This window comes from Nipponia nippon, unplaced genomic scaffold (assembly GCF_047370975.1).
Source record: "Nipponia nippon isolate SJK-2023a ecotype South Korea unplaced genomic scaffold, ASM4737097v1 scaffold_1, whole genome shotgun sequence".
Classification (NCBI taxonomy): Eukaryota; Metazoa; Chordata; class Aves; order Pelecaniformes; family Threskiornithidae; genus Nipponia; species Nipponia nippon.
In genome coordinates this window covers 24,966,929-24,986,251 of record NW_028262290.1, presented here as the reverse complement: position 1 = coordinate 24,986,251, position 19,323 = coordinate 24,966,929, and the positions used below count along the sequence as shown (strand labels likewise).

The 19,323-nt window shown below is 41.7% G+C and overlaps 1 long non-coding RNA gene across 6 annotated transcripts in view; it reads right to left on the bottom strand.

Moving 5' to 3' along the window:
• Window positions 1-19,323, bottom strand: part of LOC148057270 (uncharacterized) — a 78,698-nt gene that overhangs the window by 54,139 nt on the left and 5,236 nt on the right. Inside the window, exon 4 of one of the 6 annotated variants that reach the window (XR_015702791.1) lies at window positions 18,556-18,865. The exons of the other annotated variants lie outside the window; for them this stretch is intronic. This is a non-coding gene — a long non-coding RNA (uncharacterized LOC148057270). Of the gene's footprint in view, window positions 1-18,555; window positions 18,866-19,323 lie in introns of those variants that run through there. 6 annotated transcript variants of the gene reach the window in all.

The window sequence follows — 19,323 nt, the reverse complement described above, 5'->3', positions numbered from 1 at the left end:
ACAAAATAGGAAAAGATTTCCCAGGGCTTTGCAGATTGAGCAGAATCTCATGTCTGTACTAAAATGCACAAAAAGTGCTGCCATTTTGCACAGATCACTACCTGAGGAGCAAAGCCCGAGACAGTCAGGTCTTTCGCCTTGATAGTTACAGACAAGAACAGAAGAGATCTGATGATTTTCTGCTAATGTTATGATACAAACTTCTTCTTCCACACTAAAAGATTAAGTGCATTCTGTCAATTAACTTCTACCCTTCTTGTAATAAGCAGTGAAAGACTATTTTAACTAAGCCCAGCAGTAAATCAGAGACGTGTGTATACAGAGTAAAATTGCTTCTTTCCTTTTTACAGTTACAAAAAACCATCTGACTCCAATGATAATCAGCCACTCCACATGATCCCCATTAGCTCAGTCCATGGAACACCTGAACAAAAGCCAAAGGAACTTGGATGTGTTCCTCATTCTTCCTTTTCTTTATTTTTTTCATCTAAACATCTGTTTTCCCATGTTGATGTATGAGCTCATAACTTGTAGAACAAAGACAACCCAGGCCTTCATGTAGCAGCATGTTTATGTAGATAGCACTGGGCTTTCTGACACTTTCTAGATATCCGTTCTACCCTTTAGCCTGTTGCCCAAATTCACTGCCACTTTGTGAGGAATGAGCAAGAGGCACTGAACGCTTCTTACGTGGGGTAAGATTTTCAAAACATAACCACAAGTTATGGCATAATTTAATGAGGGATATTGGTTAAGTATAGCTTTACAAGGAAAACATGATCCTGATTACTTCACAAATAGCAATGCTATGACCACTATCACAGATCATGCCTATTTAGCTGCACAACACCATAGCATTTTCAAAACAAATGGAGAACATGTGCCCTATTCTGAAGCTCTTACATTTCAGGGCCACAATCTTGTAAAAGCGTGCACTTTTCACAGATCGTGGGGACCTCTTGCAATACTCATTGCTAAATATGTGTGTGTAACACCTCAAAGGACCAGGGCCTCAATCTCCCATCACTTAAACACAAAGCAATCCTACTGTATTTAAGATCACGGGATCCTGTGGAATGTCTTCCATGTGGAAAGCTATGAAAAGTGTAAGTGCTTGCAGATCAAATAAGTTAATTTAGAAACAAGATGAAAGATCAAAAAGTTACAGATTACAAAATGGAGTACAAAGTGGAGTTGCTTTGGACTGTAATGCGGTTTGTGCTAGTCCTGCTGGTGTTGGCTTCTCTTTGTTTACATTACGAATGCTGTGCACCAGAACACACCTCCTCCCCCCTACATATATCCCAAGTTTAAATGAAGGTGGATTCAATGTTAAGCATTGAAGTATTTAAAAACTTTTAACACTTTACAGTATTAAAGTTTTTCTTGCATTAATGCAATTAATATTATCTTTAGATTAGAGTTTACATAAAAACAAATATCTTCATTTTATTACTTTGTTCTCAATTACATAAGGAGAGGCTGGAGTACTGAGATCAAGAAAGTGAAAGGTAGAGAGGGACAAGAAGATGATAAATGACACAGGAGGTCTTGTGGGAGGATCTTGGAAATGAATGAGAGAATGAGTATCATCAGTAGGTTAAGAAGGTGAAGCAGTAATAGTATGGATGTATGGATTGGTGGCCAGCTGGGCAACTTAATTAATATGGAAATACTGAATACCAAATGCAGTTCTGTGTATTCCTCCAGTTATGTAAACAGAGCTGCGGGCATCAGGAGTGCGGCATCTGGCTCCAAAGGTGTGAGCGGGCTGCTGTTGGAGACCGAGAGAGGGCATCAGCTCCAGCACCAGCTCCAGAGAGGTGGGACTTTTGAAACCTCCTCCAGACACTGATGGCACAGAAGTGGAGAGGACCCTGGTGCTCCAAGTGGCTCTGTATTCACCAGAAGTCCAAATTGGGGAGTAGCAAATGTGGTTTCAGTAGACTTTGAGTTTATTCAGGTTTCTTTGTGTTGTGATTCTTCAGGCACAAATTGTTTTCTCTCTCCTCAGTTCATTTCAGGGAGCCTGTACTTCCTGTCATGGATTTCTGGAGATACCCATTTCCATCATGTTTATTGATTGAAGGTTAAAGATCTAGTCATAAGTACTAGCATTTCAGCCACAAAAAAATAGCCATAACTTCAATTATTAGCCACCACCACCCCACCAGCTACAGGAATGATCTCACATGTCTTTCCCACCTAGGAAGAGACTTCAAATGCCTGTTCAGACTCTGGTCCCATGACAAAAACAGACATTAAGAGCAATGGATTCTTAAAGCAGATCTACATACAGCAGATGAAAGGGAATGCAGTTTTCTTCTATTTTTGTCAAGATGTGTTGCATCTGAGATAAAAGCTGTGTTGTCTATACAGTACACACTGGGAGGAAGCATTCATGCTGTGCAGTTTGAGGGGAAAGCTGAGGAGGATGGGGAGTTAAGATCCCTGTGTACAGGACAAATGGGCTCCCCTGGAGGTTGACAGCTCATGCTGTAGCTTCTCCACAGGCTCAGTATCTCTGCAGCACATCTGGCCAGCTGATGCCAAACAGGGCAAGGACACCCTCCTCTCATATCTCCCAAATACCTGGAACTGTGTTTTTCATACCTTCTGTTGCACTGGCACTGCACTGACACTCTCTGCGACCCCATAACGAACCAGGTTGGGGAGCTAAACCAAGACCCAACTATTTGCATTTTCCAGTGCTGGTTTTCTGCTGAGTTGGCTTCCTGGTACCATTCCCTGTGAGACGGCAAGGGACATCCCACTGCAGTGGTGCTGAGCCTCTTGGGATGACCTCAGGCCACCAGGCTATGCAGACACCGGCAGTGCTCTGGGACCCCGCTTCTCCAGCCTCACTCTGCATACAAACCAGTGCACCGACCAGCACATCTCAAGGGCAGGAGGACTAGCTCCAATCTAGGGAAAACTAGACAAAACCATAAGGTGACTGAGGGTAGCTCATTCCCACCAGCAACTCCTCCTGCACCAGAAGCCCTGGAGTGTCCTCAGTCCACATCAGAAACCCTCATCAGCATGCTATGGAGTCACAGATTTTGGGTGCCATGCATTTGACTAGCCCTTCTGCAGGTTTTGTTGGTTCTTCCTTCCAGTCTTTCTCCTCCTCTATTTGTGCTCTTCAGGCAGTAAAAGGAAACATCTCAGTTTCCAAGATGCAGAGTGATATGGAAATAGGAAGGGGCCAAAGTTCCCTCCCAGGTAATCTGGCAGGGTCAGGAAGGATTTCCCAGCAGCAGTGTCAGGATTTTCTGCTGTGACAGAAACATGGAGCTTTGATGGGTCAAGTGAAGATGAAAGCCACCTTTAGAAAGGTTCAGGACAAAAAATGGACATTTGGGCTCACTACACAAGCATTTTCACACTATGATAAGCTGATTTGTACCATAAGCTGAGTACTCATACAATCATAGAATGGTTTGGGTTGGAAGTGACCTTAAAGATCATCTAGTTCCAACCCCCCTGCCATGGTCAGGGACACCTTCCACTAGACCAGGTTGCTCAAAGCCCCCTCCAACCTGGCCTCGAACACTTCCAGGGATGGGGCATCCACAACTTCTGTGGGCAACCTGTTCCTGTGCCTCACCACCCTCATAGTGAAGAATTTCTTCCTTATATCTAATCTAAATCTACCCTCTTTCAATTTAAAGCCATTACGCCTTGTCCTATCACTATGTTCACTTGTAAAAAGTCCATCTCCAGCTTTCTTGTTGAACCCCTTCAGGTACAGGAAGGCTGCTATAAGGTCTCCCTGGAGCCTTCTCTTCTCCAGGCTGAACAACCCCAACTTTCTCATCCTGTCTTCATAGGAGAGGTGCTCCAGCCTTCTGATCATCTTCGTGGCCCTCCTTTGGACTCACTCCAACAGGTCCATGTCCTTCTTATGTTGGGGGCCCCAGAGCTGAATGCAGTACTCTAGGTGGGGTCTCACGAGAGCGGAGTAAAGGGGCAGAATCATCTCCCTCAACCTGCTGGTCATGCTTCTTTTGATGGAGCCTAGGATACGGTTGGCTTTCTGGGCTCCAAGCGCACGTTACTGGGGCACGTTGAATTTCTCATCAACCAACAACCCCAATTCCTTCTCCTCATGGCTGCTTTCAATCCATTCTCTGCCCAGCCTGTATTTGTGCTTGGGATTGCCCCAACCCATGTGCAGGACCTTGCACTTGATCTCGCTGAACCTCATGACGTTCACACAGGCCCACCTCTCAAGCCTGTCAAGGTCCCTCTGGATGGCATCCCTTCCCTCCAGCATGTCAACCGCACCACACAGCTTGGTGTCATCGGCAATTTTGCTGAGGGTGCACTCAATCCTACTGTCCATGTCACTGACAAAGATGTTAAACAGCACCGGTCCCAGTACCGACCCCTGAGGAACACCACTCATCACTGATCTCCACTTGGACATTGAGCCGTTGACTGCAACTCCTTGAGTGCAACCATCCAGCCAATTCGTTATCCGAGTGGTCATTCATCAAATCCATGTGTCTCCAATTTAGAGACAAGGATGTCGTGCGGGACAGTGTCAAATGCTTTGCACAAGTCCAGGTAGAGGACATCTGTTGCTCTTCCCTTATCCACCAACGCTGTAACCCCGTCATAGGAGGCCACCAAATTTGTCAGGCACTATTTGCCCTCAGTGAAACCATGTTGGCTGTCACTAATTGCCTCCTTATTTTCCATGTGCCTTAGCATATTTTCCAAGAGGATCTGCTCCATGATCTTGCCGGGCACAGAGGTAAGGCTGACTGGCCTGTAGTTCCCTGCGTCTTCCTTTTTTCCCTTTTTAAAAATGGAGCTATTGCTTCCCCTTTTCCAGTCAGTGGGAACTTCACCAGACTGCCACAACTTCTCAAATATGACGGATAGTGGCTTAGCAACTTCATCTGCCAGTTCTCTCGGGACCCGTGGATGCATCTCATCTGGTTTCATGGAGTTGTGCACCTTCAGGTTCCTTAGATGGTCTCGAACCTGATCTTCTCCTACAGTGGGTGGTTCTTCATTCTCCCAGTCCCTGCCTTTGCCTTCTGCAACTTGGGCAGTGTGGCTTGAGCACTTGCCAGTGAAGACTGAGGCAAAAAAGTCACTGAGTACCTCAGCCTTCTGAGTAACCAGGTAACCAGGTCTCCCGTTTCCTTCTGGAGAGGATCCACATTTTCACTAGTCTTCCTTTCATCACTGACATACTTATAGAGGCTTCTCTTGCTGCCCTTGACATCCCTGGCCAGACTGAATTCTATCAGGGCTTTAGCTTTCCTAACCTCATCTCTGGCTGCTCAGAAAATTTCTTTGTATTCCTCCCAGGCTACCTGTCCTTGCTTCCACCCTCTGTAGGCTTTCTTTTTGTCTCCAAGTTTGTCCAGGAGCTCCTTGATCATCCATGCAGGCCTCCTGGCATTTTTGCGTGTCTTCCTCTTTGTTGGAATGCATTGCTCCTGAGCTTGGAGGAGGTGATCCTTGAATATTAACCAGCTTTCTTGGGCCCCTCTTCCCTCCAGGGCTTTATCCCATGGTACTCTACCAAGCAGATCCCTGAAGAGGCCAAAGTCTGCCCTCCTGAAGTCCAGGACAGTGAGCTTGCTATGCACCCTCCTCGGTGCCCTAAGAATCTTGAACTCCACCATTTCATGGTCACTGCAGCCAAGGCTGTCCTTGAGCTTCGCATTCCCCACCAGCCCCTCCTTGCTGGTGAGAACAAGGTCCAGCACAGCACCTCTCCTCATTGGCTCCTCTATCACTTGGAGAAGGAAGTTATCACCAATGCATTCCAGGAACCTCCCAGATTGCTTATGACCTGCTGTGTTGTCCCTCCAACAGATGTTGGGGCGGTTGAAGTCCCCCATGAGGACCAGGGCTCGTGAATGTGAGGCTGCTCCTATCTGTCTATAGAGGGCCTCATCCGCTCAGTCTTCCTGGTTGGGTGGCCTGTAGCAGACCCCCACTATAATGTCACCTGTCCTTGCCCTTCCTTTAATCCTGACCCATAAGCTCTTGGTTGGCTCCTCATCCAGCTCCAGATGGACTTCCATGCACTCCAGCTGGTCACTGAGTCATGTACACACAGCTATAGAAACTTAAGAATCTGGTTGTAGCAGGCCCTCCAGAAACACAGCCTAATTTGAGAGAAGGCCAAATGGAAGGGGAGAAAGGAAAAACATTAAATAATAAGAGCAAATATTTATACAGTAAATAAAAGCAGCTAAAGTCTTAAAGATTCAAACAAGATTAAACATTAAGAAGCACTTTACAAAGGTGTGGGCAATCTGGGAAAGCTGCTTGGAGAGAAATAGCAGTTCCAGGATTCTGAAGATTTGTATCATTCCTAGCTGTCCCACAGGTTTCATATCTAAGATCCTGCTTCAAAGAGAGTGTAAAAGAGAAGAATAGTTTCTTGCAAATCAATTCAGAAAATATAAAGGGGCACCTTTAAGGGGCATGCAGAAAACAGGCAGCCACGGCCCAGTGGATGGCTGAAGGAAGAGCAGTGTTACAAGAAACTCAGTTATGAAGTGCTTTCACAGAAAATCTACATGCAGTGAAACCCAACAAGAACAACTCTTACAAATCTGTTTTCATGCTCTGCATTTATATTTAGGGCTGATTTAAGCATTTATTTCAATTATAGCAGTTGTAGTACAAATTCATTCACCTAGTTTCGTTCCAACTGTTCTATTTTGATTTATGAAAAAACCCACCATAATGAATGAGAAGTATCCATCAATGTTCTTTATTTAACCTTCTGTACTGTGAACTCTGATTGCTTCACAGTTATACTCACAGCCCTATCAATTAAGAAAATGCTGGTATCCTCAGTACCGTGAAAAAATGAGTTACTGACAGAGATAGACCTTTAAAGTTTTGAGGTACCTATCTCCCATGGGAGCTCCCAATGAAAGGGAATGTGGGTGTCTGACGATCAAAGTGCTTTGCAGCGTGGCTGAGAAAATTGAGCTTGCCTCTTTGCACCCTCAGGTGTTCTAGCAAGAGTGGCATCCTTCCCGCGAGTGCTCAACTGGATTCAAATTGCATTGTTCATATTATGTGTTGAGTCACAAGAGGGTTCAGACTGTCCTTTCTCCACCCTTCCTTGCTTCTGTGTACACTCAACCTGGGAAATATTGTGCATTAATTTCCAGCAATGTGGGGATATAGCAACTTTGTGCTTTGGAGATCCCATGCCTAAATAAACTGCCCAGGACATGACCAAATTCTAACTTAATTTTATATATCAGATAGTATAAACAACTTCACGTAAAGTAATGCTGATTATAATCCCACAGTGAAAGTGCCAGCAGCGCTAAATCAAATTTAAACCTCAATAGTTTCTCTTACTTACTGCTCTTTTCCTGCTATATTCCTTCATGCTTTGGTCTGTATAGATGCGTAGAGGTGACATGATACATGTTCTAGATATACCACTATTTATGTCACATCTGGCTTATATGTTTTGATTCAAGAAGAAAGAAAAATCACATCTCCTAAGGTTGAGATTCTAAGGAGAGGATTGTTGTTTCACTTGACACATAAAAACATTTATGTTTCAGCCTCCCAGCACCTACAGCACTGAACAGAGCAGAAGGAAAGATACACAGAAGCATTTAGTCAGTCAGCTTTTATCTTTTTCCCCACTTTTGTCTTTCTCTCCTTCCAGATACATGAAAGGGAAAGAGCACACAATGGTTAGCTCTTAACAAACCAGACTAAAACCCAAGCAAATCTCCTGATCCTTATCAGGGCAATGACACAGCAGCACAGTATGTTTAGAAGAATGAAGGATAATATTTTGCAAATAAGTATACATGTTCCTGAGACACCTATTTATGACCAAGTGTCATTTGCTTCCTATTCTTGATAGAAATTGTATCATACAAGAAATTGTATCATGCAAGAAGACCTACGGTGCATTCACTGCCACTTAGGTCCCTCATCTGACTGCATAGAAAATTTAGAAATACTAAATTCTAAATACTAAATTCTTCTTATTCATGTTTGAAGTCTAACAGTCCAATGTTACATACTGAGGTAGGTGCTACTAAACACTTCGTGCTATATTTCACACTGGGATGAAAGCTAGGCTTTGCAAAGTGTTACATTTTCTCCTGGATGTGCTTATCCCTGTTAGTTATGAAGTAGGAGACAAGACGACTTGCTAGTGGACAATTTTGATACTTAACCTTTGGCATACACCTCACAGGAAATTGCCTTAATTCAGAAACAAATTCTGAAACTCTTGTTCAGATTAAACTGCCTTCAACATAAGTAGCTGGTGTGTCACTTAAGTTTATGCTGGATAACCAATGGAAAAATGGTCTTACGATCTCTTTGTGATACCTTCTGCTGTATGGAATGGCTTCAAAATTAAGTGTGGGTAAAACTCCTACCCACATAGTAATAATATCAATAGTAATAATAGTAACAATATCAATAAAGCATCATCTGGCATTATCTAGTTTTGCCAAGAGACTTGCTATCATAATAAAAAAATTAAAGACCTGTTTATTTCTAGGTGTTCATGGAGCATTTAAATTTACATTCACAGAACCATATTAAGCAGCTATGTAACATTTCCCATTAAGAGTGAAGATGCTGCCTGGGAATGATACCTGTTCTGGCACAAGCTGATCATTCTCTAAGGAGTGTTTCACTGAAGAAAAGATCAGAAACAGGACTGAAGAAAATATAAAACAAAATACTGGAAAGAAATGGCCTCCTAGAGTACCATATAATCAAAAGAAGCCAGGCAGCTAGAAAAATAGAAACCCAACTCCCAAGCAAAAAAAAGTTACAAAACTCATTAGTTTCCTTTGCATACCATTTTTAGGGTACCAAGGAAGAATAGTTTTGGTCTTCTCAGCTGAATGGCTAATGAATAAAAGCCTAGATGCTATAATATCTCCTACGTGAGAGCTTGGGAGCTTTTATATAGAAAGTGCCAGAGAAAATTTAGTTCGGAAGGTAAATTTGATATAATTCATATAGAAGATGATCTTTCATACAGCAGCTCAGATCTGGAAAATAATTCAGGATCTGCAAGAGAGGTCACTGAATTGTGACTGTTTGCAAATATCAAGCTATTTCCTGCTATTTCCTTTCTCTTGTCTGTCCCCAGTTGGAACATTTTTCTTAACTAGTAGACAAATAAGCATAGAATGAAGCACATAGCAGTGAAATTAGAGCTCTCCATCAGCTAGTGTATTTTATGTTTCTTACACCATAAGGTGAACTTTACTGTAACTTCTCCGACTCTGTGAACTTATATAAATGATAGAGGGAACTAATGAGTACAGTAGGATGAATGGCAGTAAAAATAGAGCCAATGACTTCAAGATTTACTGTGAAGGACATCAGGGCTTTAAACTTGCTATATATTGGCCAGTCTTGTATGAGTTGCTCCTGTTAAAAATGCCCAATTGCCTTCTGGTCTGAAAAAATTCTGACTCATTAATTCGTATTATCAGTGGCAATTCATGTGATTCAGGAAATATTAGTACTCAAACGCCATAAACACATGCCCAGATGAGAACAGTTTCCCTTATTTTTGAATAGCTAGATGACTTATCATTACTTCACTTAAATATATTTCCCAAAAAGACTTCAGTAAAGAAAGCATAACTAAAGAGAAGCATACATCTAGGAATTCTGTACTAACTAAATACATAAGAAATAAGGCAAACTTTAATCATGCTACCCAAGGTCTTTTTGAAACACGTGTATCATGAGGATCAGGTTTTAGCTCCTGCTTTTATTGATGTTCCAGGTCCCACAGCAGCTGTACTGATCTGAATGACAGGATTACATTGGATAAGCAATATCTGCCATCTGCTGGAAGGATATTTTCTAGCACTGATGAGGCTGGCGTTATTTGGTTAGGTGGCCAAACACAGGAAAACTGAACTAATAGCATTCTAGTAGAAGTTGAGAAATTGAAACTTAATCTGCAATGCAATAAAGACCTTCATATGCTGTTTACCAGCAGAGAAATGAGTCACAGAAGAGAAATGATTTACAGAGCAACCTAATGGAAGAGGACTAGAGACTTGATCTAAGTCCTAATCTACTTTTCTGTACAGTATCCCACACTGCTCTCATTTTAGCTCTTAAACCCCACTAAAAACATTTTTGTATTCACAGCATTTCGGCAGAACAATCTTTCTCTATCCACTCTGGAATTATCTGCCAGAAACATAGAATACAGCAATACTGCACATTCGAACAGAAAAGGGTCTCAGTCTTTTCTCCTTATTTTACATGAGAAGTAAAGCATGTAAGTTAACCTTGATGATAAAACATTTTAAAAAGGGAATGAAACCCAGTATTCCTGTAATGGTATTATTGACATAGATGGCTACTGTTACACACATATGTTACATACAGATAGACTTTCACATTAAACATCGTTGGGATTTCGACAGAACACTTATTTGGCTGTGCTTCTTAATGCCTTTGAAAGTATTCCATTAGGCTTCAAATTCATATCTCCATGATGTGAATGAACAGAGTGAAAGGTATAATCGCCTCTGAGCTAAAAGAAATTGCACATTGCCTTTGCTACTCTTTGGTGAGCAGTAGTATGCTACCTGATGTGGTTATTACATTAGTGCACTGTAGTTGGACTGGTAGCATTAACTATTATGACAATTACCCATCAATTCCGAACCCACAGCCCTGTTATCAGCTGCATATAATTTTGCCACACATGAATTGTTCAGTCTGGAATTTTCCATGGTGGATGTTTGCCTCTGGACAATTTTCTGTAAAACTTCACTCAAACCTTTCAGCTGTTTCTGAAAACACAATTAAGAAAAAAAAAATACATTGTTTTGACCATGTTAAAAAACGCTGGCAGGCTTTTCTTTAAATAGCTTTAGTACATTCATCCTTTGGTACAGGGACTTCCCGTTTGCAAGCTGGGTGACCTATTTATCAAAGATGAACTTCTTGCTATCTTCATTAAATTTTCCCAATATTTGGCCATGTTTTAGACCTTGGAGCCTGTGCATAACAGATGTTTTCAGCAGAGACCCCAGTTTTGAATTAAACTCTCCCAGAGTCCATCCACCCGAGCAGGCTCCAGCCTCAGGCTGTGCACAACTTTCCCCACGTTTCAGGCTCCGAGCTGTTGTTGTTGCTGGATGAAGTCTGGGCATACGATCTGAGAGCAAGGATGCACTTTCAACAGTCACAACGCTGGGTCTTTGTGGTATAGGAGAGAGAAAAGGGGACCTGCTCAGCACAGGAATGCTGTGGTGTGTGGGGGTGGTACGGTATGGTACGGCACGGTATGGTATGGCAGCATGAGAAAGGAAAGCTGGAATGGGCTGTCAAGGTGCTGAGAGCAGTGGGATGGGAACAATCGAGAGGAGAGAAAATGCTGGGGTGGGTAGCTTAGGATCTCGTTTGAGAGAGGACTGAGATGAAGATCTAGCGGAGTCTGAGAGTGAACAAATAGGTTGGTAGGAAGGAGGTATGAAAGGGAGATGCGTTTAATTAGTGATCAGATATTGTGGAAATGGTGGGAAATGTCTAGGAAAAGAGACTAGAACAAGAAGCTGAGATCAGATGACAAATCTAAAGGAGGAGACTGGAAATCATCGTGAATGGGGAAGCTGAGGAAAAAAGACTAGATGGGGATTTGGAGAGAAGAAACAGTATGGGTAAGACAAGCATGGAAATGTGAGCTGAGGAATGCAAAGTGGCCAGTCAAGGAGATGGGGTGGGAGTAGAGCTAGGATTTAGTTGGATCAGAGATTAGTACTGGTTTGAGAAGTCTGTCAGACTGAGTATTCCCAGCCATCATTTGTTTCAAGACTCCTTGAGCAATATGGTATGTATGTCTCAGTGGACTATGTACGAGGCATGGGCTGCAGGCTGGGCATCCCCAAATGATATCATTACACACTATCTTTTCCTCCTGTTTCATTCACTGATCTGCTCTGATGATGCATTTACTACTAGTACAGAAAGGAAACTGTGCTGTTCTCTGGCCAAGATGTGCTGTGAACAGAGGTGGCTGAAGTCTTTCATTTCAGTAAACATATCACCTATCAAAGACAGTATGTTTATACTTGGTTTTATCATTTCCCTCAGAAAGGTAGTGCATGTGTGTGTATGCATGCATTCCTTTTAGGTTACCTTTTCTTCACAGAATGGGAGGAAGGTATGAAGGAGGAGACACAATCATCTATCACATCACCCTATTGTAGAGGTGCCTCCCTCATTCTTGCATGCTGCTTTAAAAATGAACCTCAAGTATTTTCATGCTGCTTCTGGTATGAAGAGAGCTGAAAAGCATAAGCTCATGTTCAGAGAGTCAGCACATTGAGAACCACAGGCTGGAGAGGCCAAGATGCGTGGGCAGAGCTGTGGGCAGCTGGCAGCGAGCACCAACGGTTGACTGGAAGTTGCTGCATTTCTTGCACTGGGTCATGTGAAGATCCTGCTGCATCCCTGGCCATGCACTAATTTTGTTGAGAAACCTAATCTCAAGAATTCCCCACCAGTTTTCTCATAATTTTTGAAGACTGCATTGGTCTCAGGGGCATTCTACGCATAGGCAGTTAGTAATCCATTATTTTTGGATTTTCATAAGCATGGTTAGAAGTTATTTTGTGACTTCACCAATAAACAGGATGCTATCTTCTCATGCAATTGAGGAGCAGGGGGAGAAGTAACGCAGAGAAAAACAGAAGCTTTGCCCCTATCCACTGAAGACTTTAGTGAAAATGCCCATTTCCATGAGAGCAAGAGGAAATATAAAATACATATGAGACTAGAAGAAACTTAGTCATGTGCATAACATTATGGATGAGTGGATTTAGAATAGGTACTGACTCATTGCTCCCTGAAAAACTGCATATAGAATCTCTAACATCCTGTAAAAATGTGTGTTTTGCTAACTAGCAACAAAAAAAAAAAAAAAAAGAAAAAGGATTCAAATATTTTAAATATTTCATGTGTATCTGGAGTATAATTTTAAGAGAGCCTTGCTAAAGCTTCCACAACTGATCTTTAGTCTCTTTAGACTGGATTTAGAACAAATATGAAAGAACAACCCATGTTATTCAGTGACAGACAAGGAAGTCTTTTAAACTAAGTGGGTGATGTGTGTACTTAAAGGCTTCCATTGCTCTGTGGTGGCAAAGGTTCCCGGGCACCAAACCTTTCCTGAGTGGTCAAAACCAGAGTTTTTTCAGCCTCCTCTAAATTCTAAGCTATTTTCTTTCATCTTTCTCAGTCCACGCTTGCCTGTTCCTGTCTTGGGTTCATGTGAGTGCAAAGAGAGTCCTGTGGTGTTGCTGCCTAGTGCCCAGAAAAAGCTGTGCTGTGCAATAGCTGCTCTGCCTTGTGTGCTGCAGCTAATTAGTGTCAGGAGGAACAAAATCAGAATGAAAAAAAATGACATCTTGAAAACATTCTTTTTTTTTTAGGATCAAAAAATTATTTCACTCTCCTGGGCTGGTGTCAGGAAGACAGAATCCAAATCATGCAAATACACTTCAGATGTGGGGTGATGTATTTTTATTCCCCCTGCACAAAATTTCTCCCTCCCCCTCTTCGCTGGCAACATTGAGGCAAAGCTAAAAAAAAAATCTTTTGAGACTCACTTGGAACTTGCTGCTGCCTCTCTGTAGCCCAGTTTCTGAATGTTTGAGCTTAAATTCACAGGCACATGCCAATACAAAGCCCCATACTGAGCTCAGTGGGATCGTTTGTGACACTTTTCTTCTTGACATGATTTCATGGGTTTTGGCAAGTCTTTACACCTCTCCATTTAGAAGCATTTCAATTCCTTGGTCTCTGAGTAATTTGTCTTTGTGTTAAACTCCTCCCACTTGTTATCATAAGGCCAAATTTCCAAAACTGCAGAAGCGCCAACGTTGAGAGAGAAGCGCAAAAGGGGCAAGGGCATGGCAAACATTTCTGGAAGAGGGCACTGAGTACCTGTGTGGAGGACTGACTGCATGTGCACAGGATTCAAGCTTTCTGCACACTGTGCCTGTGACCAAGGATAACACAACCAAGGATTGATTATATGTTCAATAAATACTTTTGAACCAAGTAGAAGGGATAGGAGATACCTACCAAGATTTATCATAAAGAAAGTAATCTCAGGGACAGGAACTGTCTTTTTGTTCTGTTTGTACACTACACATCTCAGTGGGTTCCTCAAGGGAACTCACTGCACAATACAAATAATAAGCAGGTGAAGAACTTGGATGATCCAAGGATCACTTAAGCAGTTAAATTGTAGCCCACTTTTTGTTCCTTTTTTACTTCTGCACCTGCAAGGAGTGTTCAGCAACACCTAATGTTCAAGATGTGTAAGTCTAACGTGAATTTTATCTAAAGATAAGCTGAATGGAAGAGACTACATGTTTTCAACACTGTCAGAATTGTTAATACTAAGTAAAAGCACCAGCATGATCGGCATGCTCCTCAGAAAGCAGAAAGTAGTCTGAAGTCCTGCTATTCTTTCTGGTGGCTTCTGGCTGAGAGGATTAATGCAAGGCATGGAGAACTGCGCTTGTCCAACACTTTGATCTCAGCGTTTTCCTCCAGATGGTGCTCACCTGGTTTTTCTACTTGACACCACAGTGCAAAGGTCTCTCGGTGATCTGTATCATTTTGCAGTGCTGGATAAAGCTGTTGACAGTCTTACAGCAGTCAAAATTCATTAAATCGGTGCAAGTTTGGAAATCCTGTTTTCTAATGCTTTACTGCAGCACCTTAACAACCACATCCAGTGTTCCTAGTCACTGACTTCTTGTTAAAATGTCACATAACTGATTAGGAATCTGGATAATACAAGGAAAGAAGCCATTTTTAGTGTCATTATTACTATTAACACAGCTCTCACTTTTCCCTTGTAGCCTAATAGACTGCAAGCAGTTGCTACCATGGCTGATGATAATGAAGGGAGCACAGGGGACCAGATGAAAGGTTTATTTTTAAGTCATCACAGACAATTTCCCAACACTGTAAAGTCTCTGGCTGCCCTTCATTCTCTTGATCTGCCCTTCTCCAGCACCATAGCATCTTCTCCTCTTTCCTGAGACTTGAACTACTCTAGTTCTCCCCTTCTTTAGGAGAAGACAGTTCCAAAAGCTGATTTGATTTCTGCTGTAATTTTTTGAGGCTTGGATAGTTATCAGCCTAGACAGACAATTTAACCAGGCTGGAAACGTGCCAGGTGCTCCCTAGCAACCAAGACAGATACAAGATCTCTAAGGAAGAGCCAAAAACAGAGTACACCAAGTCAAATTATCTTTGTTTATTTCAGGATGTTGTTCTTCTCTAACACGTGTAGCAGATGGAGCCTCTTTCATACTTTTCCCAGCCAGACTGATCCATTCAAGTATTTGGGTCCTTACAGCAGTAACTAAAAGCAATGTTGCAGAGGTGCCCCAAGGCACATCATGAAGGGGATGCCAGTGTATGCAACCCCACAAAAAAAAATGATAGTGATGTATCAAAAAAGGTATTGTCTTGCCTTGAACAGTTTGCACTATAACACAGACAGGATTAAAGCAAGATGTAACTTACTGTCATGATTTAACCCCAGGCGGCAACTAAGCACCACACAGCCACTCGCTCACTCTCCCGCGGTGGAATGGGGGAGAGAATTTGAAGGGTAAAAGTGAGAAAACACATGAGTTGAGGTAAAGACACTTTAACAGGTAAAGCAAAAGCCGTGTGCACAACCAAAGCAAAACAAGGAATTCATTCACTACTTCCCATCGCAGGCAGGTGTTCAGCCATCTCCAGGAAAGCAGGTCCCCATCACGCGTAACGGTTACTTGGGAAGACAAATGCCATCACTCCGAACGTGCCCCCCTTCCTTTTTCTTCTTCCCCCAGCTTTATATGCTGAGCATGACGTCATATGCTATGGGATATCCCTTTGGTCAGTCGGGGTCAGCTGTCCCAGCTGTGTTGCCTCCCAGCTTCTTGTGCACCCCCAGCCTACTTGCTGGTGGGGTGGGGTGAGAAGCAGAAAAGGCCTTGACTCTGTGTAAGCACTGCTCAGTGGTAACAAAAACATCCCTGTGTTATCAACACTGTTTCCAGCACAAATCCAAAACATAGCCCCATACCAGCTACTATGAAGAAAATTAATTCTATCCCAGCCAAAACCAGCACACATACACATGGAGTAACTGGAGTAAAGGCTAGCAAACTTTTAACTATACTATATTTTAGTTCTTGTTTCTTGTTCAGTTATGTTATATATTATAGTGGCATATGTTTAATAAAAAAAAAAAAAAAATCAGAAAATGAGTTACAGGGACTATAGAATTAGAAAAGGGCAAGAGTGCAGGCATAACTCCGGAATGAAAAATGTGGCAGGATCCAGGGGAACAGGAAGGGCTAGGAGGAAGGTAAGTCAGAGAACAAATAGATGAGGTTGCAGAAATGGCAGTAAAAGAAACAGAGCCAACATGAAGGGAAAAACACCTAGTGTCGACTCTGGAGCACGCAGTATGTCATTTGTGCCCTGTTGAATAAATGAACCATCTATTGGCCTTTTTAAAAATCTCATCTCTTCATTACTGTTTGAACGCTTCTGCAAGAAATGCAGTATTTCAGAGAACTTTGCGTAAAATGGTCACCATAAATAGAAATACTTTAAAAGATTATCCAGACATCAGCATTAGGAATTGCATGCAACCATTGGAGGCACTTTGGCAACTGCATAATTGTATCACTTTGGATTTTAATAGGAGCCCATTGTCTTGTAAAGATTTTTAAGCATCTGTTATTTCTTTCCTTATGCACACAGACTGCTGATATCCTGAGAATATTTTCTTATTATTGTTCAGTATAAATCCCCCAAGAATATCCCACACTTCATGAGAGGATTTAAGAGTATCATTTTAATACAGGAAATAGAATACCTATTCTAGACACAGTAAAAATGGAGCAGCAATTGGAATGGTCTCCATAAATGACATGTAATAAACCTAAGTATCATAAAAGTTAGTCTTTAGGTTAGAGGACTGCTTTTTTTTTTTTTTACTTCAAAGGGACTTTACAAATAAAATGGAAAAAAGAAGACAAGGGGACGTGCAGAATTTTCTTAAAGTCAAAGGCCATAGGCCAGTAAGATGTCCTGATAGCACAGAGACCGCACAGCTGCAGGTAGAAAGCTGGGATGCTGCTCAGAAATTCGGTGCGCCGTCTGCAGCGTTTGCATCATACTGGTTCATGATCATGAACATGCTTTGAAAAATACGTGGAATTAAACATCTGTGACTTTTTAGGTCTTCCTTTTTTTTAATGAAACGCTTAGCCCTTTGGAAGTTATAAAATGCTTCTTGAAGTTCAATATACAGAAGAATCAATTAATAGTGAGTACGGTAAAATGGAACTAAAGGCAAGTGTTCATGAATTTGAGTCAAACTGCTGACTAGCAGTCTTAGCTAGAAGACAGGGTGGAAAATCCATACACGTTGAAATATTCAACTTCTTTGCAATAAAATATTTCTATTCAGAAATGCCAAAAGCTTTAAAACACAAATTTTTGTTTCAAAAGAACATTTTCTCATTTTAAAAATAGCTTAAGTTAAAGCAAGAAAAAGAGTCAGCAAAAGACATAACTCTAAACGAAACAGGAATAAAGGCATGTTTCACATTTTGATTGGCCAAAATTGTTTCTGCCTTTTCAGAAAGGAATTTTTGCCATTGTCCCCATTGTTCTGGTTTAGCTTTCAGCCCAAAATATGTTTACTTCCCAGCTTTCTTTTTATTTACATACTGATTTTTAGGCTCTACAAGTGTATTTTCTCAGTGTAACATTCACTGGTTTCTCAGTACTTTTTCAGAAGGCTGGAGCATACGTCATAGAAGGAGAGTTGCTTTTGGTTAGCCTGGAGAAGAGAAGGCTAAGAGGAAAATAATTGCTGTCCTCAGCAAACTAAAGAAGAGTTATAGAGAAAACAGGACCAGACTCCTCTCAGATGTGCACAGCAAAAAGACAAGAGGCAATGGCTGCAAGCCACATCACAGGAAATTCCAGTTGGATATAAAGACAATATTTTTCACACGCGTGTGGCCAAGCACTGAAACTTGAAACTAGAGAACCTGAAAAATCTCCATTCTTGGAGACTTTCAAAACTTGACTGGACAAGGCTGAGCACCCTGATCAAACTTCATAGTTAGCCCTGCTTTGTGCAGGGGATGGGAATAGATGGGTCCCTCCAACCTAATTTACTGTGTAATCCTAAATGTGAATGTTTTGCATAGTAGTGCTCTGGTTTAGATCAAAACCATACATGGAATGATTAAGTAACATGATTTTACATGGTACCAAAGGTACAAAATTCCCAAAAAGCATCGGTCTGGCACTTAACGCACTTCATAGTGCGTTATATTCTTCATAGAAATCTAGGTGGTCTTTCATGCTCTTCATTAGACTTTCAAGTTGAGCTTGGCTAATGTCTAGGAGGAAATTTTCAAAAGCAAACACTTCTTTTCAGTACCTATGTTAGACATTTAGATAGGTTGACTCATATAAATAAAAGATGACAAAGAGTAAATTTGAATAATTTATTCTGAGCATTCACAGTTTTTAACCATTAGTTTGCATCCTGAGTTTGTTTTGGATCACTCCAACTAACTTTCCAACCAAAACTCAGGCAGCTTGCTCAGGATAGTTTACTGCAAGCACTGTTGACGAGATTTGGCTTCCTCTGACCTAGAGAGTCTTGTATTGAAACATCTTCACAGATCTTCATGGTGCACAGCAAAGTATGCATCCCTCTATTTCATTCTATAAAAACCTCACTCTGGCAAACTGCAACACAGCCTTCACATTGTTTCAGACAGCTTGACTGAAAAAAAACCTACAGAAAAATAGCGATTATATCTTAGGGTCATAGGAACATCACATGGTACCCAAATGAAACTGAGAGGCACAACCTATTCAGTATGGACACAGCCTGTCAGCTACAGGAAAGTCTTAAGCAGCATGGGTGTGAGCCAGTGTGTGCCACCCCAGGGCCAGGAACTGAAACGATCCCTGGGATTATTTTATTGAGCACTACAGACACACATACTACAGACAGTGTGATCTTTCAGAGAGTCAGGTTTCAATGAGTTTTAAATGAGGCTGAGGTTTTTATTCTGTATAGGAATAATGTCAATCTGAAGTAGATTGTAAGATCAGGAAAACTTTTTGTCCTATTCGATTTCCTGAAAAGTCGAATTGGTATGTAAATTCTCACATTAAGAATAACTAAGAATGCCAAATCAAGTACCCAAAAGTTAGGAAATGCCATCTCTAGCATTGACAGTGCAGACT